We start from the raw sequence: 8438 nt of genomic DNA, 5'->3' as shown, positions 1-8438 counted from the left end.
CAGAATGTAATTCTGTACAAATGAGGAAAAGAGCATTCTCTCATGTTCTGTACTCAGTTTGATAGAATTGAACTTTCATGGTTGTAAATAAAGTCCTCAAAAGAGTTTTCTAACTGCGGCTTGATTCTAATCGAAACAGCAATACTTAGACTAAGTCATAACTGAATAAAGAAATAAGAACATCAATGAATGAGAGACAGCAAAGAGACATGAAAGCACAGAGTGAGGGGCTGTCTGTCTCTCCCATAGATGAAAGACATTGACACGGAGGAGGAGGAGTCGGCTTTTCTTTTGCTGATGAAAACAAGAATCAGCAAGGCTAAAGGTAAAGAGGGCGTTCGCATGGCAGCGGGTTACGTTCAAAAGACACACCTGTTGTTTGGCCTGTCGCAGTCTATCCATCCATCCCTGCCTTTCTGTCTGTCAGTGTCTGACCACACACAGACGCAACAAGCAGGCACTTCAAACAAACCACCACACCCACAAAAACATGCACAATTATACACCAATACAGATGTTATGTATGCATGAATAGACACACACAGAGTACAGTAGCAGGTGAGGTAAAGTCTCTGATGATTGTGTATGAAGCAAGTCTTGTAATGGATGGCCAAATGTTTTGTATTAAGGGTTAAGAAAAAAATAGTTACATATCTAAAGTAAGTCACAAATATACACATTTTTGCTACATTAACAATGTTTAAGAAATAGTAGTATGCAAAGTATAGTAAAAATGTCTGTAAAATCAGTGGGACGTTACCAAACACTGAATTACTGCAAATGTTACGCCCCTGTAAAGGGGAATAATGAAAACACGGACACGACGTTACTGCTCTCGTCTCCAGTGTTGTAATGGAGGTGCAGAAGCGTCGCGTTCCCCTACATCCGATCAGACAAAACCAATCGAGATTCAAACGATTAACAAACTCTTAAAACTTAAAATCCGAAAAGGTCGAACTTTTCAAGGATTATAAACAAACATAACCGGAAAAGTAACATTAAAGAAAATACATTTTAAACTTAATTAAACTGTATCGGCCTGTAGCTCTGAACTTGAAAGATCAAAATAATCGATCGCAGATCACTAGATCTCGTTTTCCCTTTTAGTTATCTAAAATAGTTTTATAACCACTACACACTCCCCTTCAACAGAAATGTCGTCCTCGACATTCAATAGTTGAAGGAGTAAGATGACAAACATAGTCCATAAAACCCAAATCTACTTAGTCCATACACAGGCACTTGGCCTCATCAAAGTCTTTAAGTGCCGATACTGAGTACTTAAAATGTGAGTCAGCCATACATGAAAATAAGGATCATATGTGGACATCTGGACGGACTCTGGCCACATAGACCTTGCTTGAAGGGGTCCATAATAGTGCACTGGGTCAAGCCAATATGTGGACCTTGGTGGAAGTCCCAAACTGTAACAAGATGGATAACCAAGTTCATCATAGGTGAATCGCTGTGGTGGTCGCCGTTCTCTTCTAGGCCTATCTTGTACTCGCTCATCTCCACTGTGGTTCTCACATGAAGGAGGTGACATGGATGGTAGTAGAGGGCTGTCTCCACAATTTTCTGGTTGTTCAGGCGCTCCATCTTCCACTAGCCGGTCAGGCATCACTTGATCTTCCTCCAGGTTTAACACCGTCTCTTGTTCCTCTCTTGGCCTTGTTCCTCTCCTTGCTGCTGTGGGTTCAGGACCTGCTGACACATCAGTGTGCTCCTCAGCAGTGGGACCTGTATGTTGGTGTGGCTCAGGGCATGGGTAGTAAAGCCATTCATCCTCTGAGTCCTCATCACTGTCGTCTTTCTGTTGAATGTTATTTTCACTGTCACTTGTCTGTCTTGAACCTTTTTTCTGAGATCTGGCAACTTTTAGGGGAACTTCCAGAGGTAGGTGGTCACAGGGGAGTAAGAGGTTGCGGTGTAGTATTCTACTATCTCTCCCCTTTCCTTGTTCAGTTACCACCTCATATACAGAAGCATCCTTATTTACTCGGCGCACAACCTTGTGGATGATGTCCTCCCAATGGCTGCAAAGTTTACCAGTCCCACCACTTGGGGTCAAGTTTCTAACCAGGACACGGTCTCCAAGTTCCAGTTCTGAGCTCTTTACTTTGCGGTCATGGTTTCTTTTGTCTCTTTCAGCTAATTGTCTTGCATTGTTCCTTGTTATGTCGTAAGCTTGTTGCACATGCGCCATTTTCGCATGTACTCTCTGTGATCAGGTGTACCCGTTTCTAGTGTCAAGCGGAAGAGTACATCAATCGGCAGTCTTGGAGAAACAGAAGAAAGAAGGGAGAAAAGCCAGTGACTTCACATTTTGTGCAATTGTATGCAAAAACCAATCTGTTCAGTGACTCTGTCCAGTTGGACTTCTCTTTCTCTGTAAGGGTTCTCAGCATTTGTAGGAGTGTACGGTTGAAACGTTCAACTTGGGCGTTGCCTTTAGGATGGTACGGTGTTGTCCGCGAGCCCAAAACTCCAGAGGTTCTTTTTAGTTGTGACATGAGTTGGTTTTCGAATTCACCACCTTGATCGTGATGAATACGTAGGGGGAATCCAAATTTTAATGCATAATCATTAAAAAGTTTATCAGCCACAGTCTTTGCTGACTTAGATGTTGTGACATAAGCCTGGACAAATCTTGAAAAATTATCAATGATGACCAGTATGTACTCATATCCACCAGCTGACATGTTAACATGCAGGAAATCGAGAGAAACCAACTCAAAAGGCTGGGTTGTAGCAATATTAGTTAGAGGTGCCCTAGTCTCTCGGCTTGGTTTCTTTTGTTTTATACATGTGCAGCTTTGAGCCACATAGTGCTGAATGTCATGCTGCATGTATGGCCAGAAGAAACGATCTCTCACCAATGAAGTGGTTCGATCAACCCCTTGATGTCCCATGTCATCATGTAGTTCCTTCATAACGATTGCTTTGTACTTTTCAGGCAAAACAAGTTGTGTCTGTCTGGCTGTCTTTCGACGCAGGATGCCGTCATCATCCAAAGTTAGTTTTTCCCATTCACATAGTAGTCTTTTACTCTCTGTGCTGAAGGATTTTAGCTGTTTTCTGTCAGGTTTCTTATTTAACTGACAATATTCAATCACTGGGCAATAATTTTATCTTCCCTTTGGGCTCGACAAATCTCTTCCAGCGAAAGAGGCGATTGGTGTGAAGTGCTGATTTCTTTGCACTGAGCAGAGAGTGCCATGGACCATACTGCATGGGAACTTGGGTCCTCAACTGACTGTGCAACTGCTTGAACTGAACGAGATGACATTTCCTCAGTACAATGTTCCATCATGGTGTTAATATCCACTGGCAGCCTTGACAGACAGTCGGCATTGATGTTTTCTTTTCCTGGTCGGTATCCGATGGTAAGGTGAAAATCCGCTAATTCAGCAACCCACCGACACCCGGTTGCATTCAGCTTAGCTGTAGACAAGACATAAGTGAGTGGATTGTTGTCTGTATAGACAGTGCATGACGAGCCAATCAAATAGTCTCTAAATTTTTCACAGACAGCCCATTTTAAGGCAAGGAATTCCAATTTTCCAGAGTGGAAATGGTAGTTTTTTTCAGATTTGGTGAGTGTTCGCAAGGCATATGCTATTACACGCATTTTTCCTTCCTGTTCCTGATACAAAACTGCCCCCCGACCCAGATTGGAAGCGTCTGTGTGTAGTACAAAGGGTTTACTAAAATCAGGAAAGGCGAGGATTGGTAGTTCCACCAGGTGGTCTAACAGTTCCTCAAGCAAGTGCTGATGTTTTTCTGTCCACACAATGGGAAAGTTGGAAGGGGTCCCAATTTTTCTTTTATTCTGTCTCTGTCTTGTAACATGTTTATCACTTTGTTTTGAATGTGCAGGAGCTCTCATGACATCATAAAGAGGGGCAGCAATTTGAGAAAAGTCTCGAATATACTGACGATAATAACTCAGGAGGCCCATAATGGCTCTTAGTTCTCCCACAGTGGTTGGTCGCTTGTCTTTCAGGGCCCTGACAGCAATGGTATCAGCAGGGTCGATTTTACTGCCCTCTGATGAAATGACCCGCCCGAGATAGCGAACCTCATGCCGAAACATTTCACATTTGGCTGGCTTCAACTTTATGCCATACGCTCTCAATTGTCTAATAACAGTTCTGACATGTTCAACTTGGCTTTCGAATGACTTACTAAAGACAAGAATGTCATCAAGGAATGGAATGCAAATTTCATCTCTGAGCCCCTCGAGATATTCTTCCATGCACCGCTGGAAAGCAGTTGGTGCATTCATTAACCCAAATGGTATGCAAATCCATTCATATAAACACCAGGGGGTCACAAAGGCAGTGAGGGGCTGACTGTGTTCTGCCATATACCCTTGATGATAAGCCTTACCTTGATCTAACAGTGAGAACCATGAGTTGCCTCCCAGGCCATCCATGATGTCCTGTACCCTGGGAATGGGCTGGCGGTCTGGTACAGTCTTATGGTTCAACTCACGGTAATCGATACAAAGGCGTAAGCTTCCATCTTTTTTTTGAACACACACCACTGGGGAAGAATTGGGGGAATTTGATTTGCGCACCCAACCTTGTGTGATCAGATCATGTAGATAGTTCTTAATTTCTTGGTATAATGGTTTTGGAACTGAAAGGTAAGTTTTAGCCACAGGTTCTGTGTCTTTCAGTGAGATGGACAGTCGCAGATTCTCGATGCACCCAATGTCATCATCGGAACAGGAAAAGGAGCCTGACTCCTCCCTTAACATCTGTTTAACCAGATCTCTTTCAGGGGGACTGATGGTCCAAATCAACTAGGGGGTCCCAGTCACAATCAGAGGTTTGTTGTTTCCTCACCTCCACATTAGCTACTGTTAATGGGGACGTGGAGCAGGACTGTTCAAAGATTGTCGTTGGGTAAACTGCTTGGATTAGCTGTGCTGTCCCAATAACAATCCTCCCAGAGAGTACTATGTCATGGTCTGTTGGGTTTTGCACATCCACAATCATGAATGATTTTGTACCTTTCTTCAGTTTTATGAGGGTGTCAGTGAACTCTAGACCTTCTGACCACTGTGGGATGACACTATAGGTTCAAAGATCAGAGTTGTCTCCTCCTGTAAAGTGGTGTCATAACACGGCACTCAACCTTTACTGATGTTTGTTTTGGGACATGTACTTGTCCTCTGGTAGTTTTGACATTATACTCCAGAAATTACTGTTCAGCAGCAACTCTAGCCACAAACACTTCAGCGTCATCCATTTCAAAGTCAGAAAAAGCTGCTTGGACAGCTTTGATTAACTGCTGTTTATTGGTGTCTTTGCTTTGCTGCAGCTCAGTATCCACTATCAGGACAATGACATTTGAACCAATAATAGGACGAGCAAGACTATTGCCTTTAATTACTAGTGTGGGAACAACAACTTCTGTTGTTGGGACTCCATCTGCCACAAGTTTGAATGAGACTTCTATCCATCCCAAATATGGCATGTCTTGGCCATTGGCTGCAATGAGATTCAAAGTGTCACTGTTTTAAATTATCTCAGAAATGTCCTTCAAAGTCACATGTGGCAGGTGTTCTGCTTTCCATTGTTCACTTACTACAGTCACTTGTGAGCCAGAGTCCCACAATGCTCTAATTTGCTGACCTTGGATATAGCAGTCAATCAGATATTTTTTTCAAACTAGTGGGGCAAATTTAACTTCCCGTTTCTTTCGTGGTGTGGCTCGGACGGTGCTACAAGAAGTTGTTGAGCACTGATTTTTATGTACAGCCCAGTGTTCATGTTGACATCCCTCAGAACAGTATAACACTGATGAACATTGTCTCAGTCTCACCTTTAACTCAGTGCACCGCAGTGTGCACTGAGTTGGGGCAGTGCTGATGACACGGTCACTCCCTGCCCCTCTGGGGTAACCCTTGCTCGTTTAAAGCACTCCCTCTGAATTGGCCTGATCTCCTCATCCTGAAGCCAGCTGAGAAGTGTTCACTGCTGCCACACCTGAAGCAGTGAATGCAGTCCTCCAAATCTTCCTGCTGGCAGTCGTAGCACCTCCTCCTGGGCTGTGGTGAAGTTGTGGAGAGGGGACATTGATTTCCATATCTCTGGTTGGGTGGAAGATGATCGTGTTGTCCTGGGAGTGGTGATAAATAGTTGTGATGTGTTGGAAGGGGTTTCAAGTAGCTGTATTGCACGGGAGCTTGATGGAAACCATGATGTACTGCAGGCTTGTGTGTTAGTGATGGGTTGTGGTAAGCTGGCACTGATTGAGCTGGTGTCCAATCTGGTCCTGATACTGGGTTTGGGTGCTGCCTCTGCAGATAAGAGGGCTGCTGCATAGACTCTTTAATAGAAGACACTTCAGCTTTCAGATCTTTAAGCAGGGTCATGCTTGCTTTCATCTCCTGCAGTTCTGAAAGAATATCTGTTTGACTCTTACTGTGACTCGACTGGCTTATTTTGTCCTTCTTCTCAGTGGTGGTGTGGTCAGACTGAGCAGAGTGAACAGCCACCGATCGCTGTGGTGCGTACATTTTTTTCTTGTCCTGCCTCTCACTTTCATAGGCGCATGCAATATTTAGTTTTTCAAATAAAAGTTAATCAGAAACACCAGCTTGCTCTAGAGATGGCTGAAGGTCACATTTTATGTTATCATTCAGCAAACCGGTCATAACTGTATGGAGAAACATGTTCTGCACCAGCACTGGATCATAACGTAAGCCTGACTCTGACTCTTGTGATGCAAACAGAATCTTCTGTCGCAGGTCTAGTGCGGATGAGAAAACTCTGAGGAGTCTCTTTAATGCTCTGTGCTTCTGATGACAGCTGTTTATATAATTCTGTTGCACTTTTTTCCTGATAATGGCAGCGCAGTATTCTTCTCAGGGTGGGGAGTGTAAGGTAATTTTTTCCCTCTAGGTAACTCAGCAACTGCATCCCTGGGACAATTGCCCTTATGACAGCATCAACAATCTCAGTCTCTGGAAAGCCTTTGAGGAGACCATGCTCAATTTGTCGTGCGAGACTGGAAAACGTGAGGCGATCTTTTTGTCCTGGGTCTCCAATTTGTCCAGAAATTTTGAATTCTTTGTGCCATACAGCAGGGGCCTGACATAGAGCTGAAGCTGGAATTCCAAGGCTGGACATGGCAGTCTGAACTTTATGTACATCCTCCTCGTGAGTATGTCTTATTTGGGATGGTACATGAGACTGAGAAGGTCTGGTTTCTGTGGACGTACTGCCCAGTATTTCATCATATTCATTCTGCTGTTCGTGTCGTACTACTTTAAATTCCTTTACTGGGCTATCTGTAGCCTCAGCTTGGAGCTCAGTTATTTTGTCTTTAAAGCAGAGAAGCTCTGACATTCCCAAATCCTCCAACATCTGTAACTCTTCACTCTGTAGATGATGACTAATCATTAAGATGAGTGATGTCCTGTTCTTTCCTGTCACATGTTCAAATTTTGACCCGGCAATGGTGAGAAAATCACACAGTTCTTTTAGGCTTTCTGCAGGCAGTGTGCACAAAAGTCCTATTATCTCCAACTGTAATGCCTCTACCTCGGTTGACTCCATCTTCTTTTCCATAGATGATCAGTGTTCTGTTGTAGCAGTAATTTGTTTGCTACAACCTTGTGCTGCAGGAGTGCTGCAACCTTGGTTGCAGCACTCCTGGCACCTTAGGTTCACCTCAGATTGCTTTTGCCCTTGGTAGTAGAAACTCAGACTGCCAGACAGTTGTCCAGTAGATGTTGTCTGCCTGGGTAACTAAATTAAAGGGGAGCTGAATGAGAGCTGGAGACGTCTGGTCCTAACAGAAGTCAAACTTCGTCTCACTCAATCCAGCGGTGCCTCCAAAATGTTACGCCCCTGTAAAGGGGAATAAAGAAAACACGGACACGATATTACTGCTCTCGTCTCCAGTGTTGTAATGTTTCAAAACAGTTTCAGACATTACACTGTCACATATGCTGGCACAGTAAAAGAAACCTAGCACACACAGAACACAGCTAGCACACACAGAACGCTGCTAGCCAGGAAAGCTAAGGTGAGTTTAGTAGCTCTTTCAAAAAAAACTATAATTATTACAGCCACCACAACGCTCCCTGTTCACTCAACAAACATACTAAATAGCTTTAAAGTCACACCTTATATGTAAGTTGCTTTACCTGTAAAGGGGAATAATGAAAACACGGACACGACGTTACTGCTCTCGTCTCCAGTGTTGTAATGGAGGTGCAGAAGCGTCGCGTTCCCCTACATCCGATCAGACAAAACCAATCGAGACTCAAACGATTAACATACTCTTAAAACTTGAAATCTGAAAAGGTCAAACTTTTCAAGAATTATAAACAAACATAACCGGAAAAGTAACATTAAAGAAAATACATTTTAAACTTAATTAAACTGTATCGGCCTGTAGCTCTGAACTTGAAAGAT

At 43.4% G+C, this 8438-nt stretch overlaps 1 long non-coding RNA gene across 1 annotated transcript in view; it reads left to right on the top strand.

Moving 5' to 3' along the window:
* LOC103462290 (uncharacterized) overlaps positions 1-3561 on the top strand; it is a 15019-nt gene extending 11458 nt beyond the window's left edge. Inside the window, exons 3-5 of the long non-coding RNA XR_533319.2 lie at positions 250-325; positions 2957-3015; positions 3164-3561. This is a non-coding gene — a long non-coding RNA (uncharacterized LOC103462290). The remainder of the gene's footprint in view (positions 1-249; positions 326-2956; positions 3016-3163) is intronic.
* Positions 3562-8438: the final 4877 nt, after the last annotated feature.

The sequence above is a fragment of the Poecilia reticulata genome, linkage group LG3, assembly GCF_000633615.1.
Source record: "Poecilia reticulata strain Guanapo linkage group LG3, Guppy_female_1.0+MT, whole genome shotgun sequence".
In the NCBI taxonomy this organism is placed as follows: Eukaryota; Metazoa; Chordata; class Actinopteri; order Cyprinodontiformes; family Poeciliidae; genus Poecilia; species Poecilia reticulata.
The sequence above is the reverse complement of the archived record's forward strand: the minus strand, read 5'-3'. Positions and strand labels throughout refer to the sequence as shown.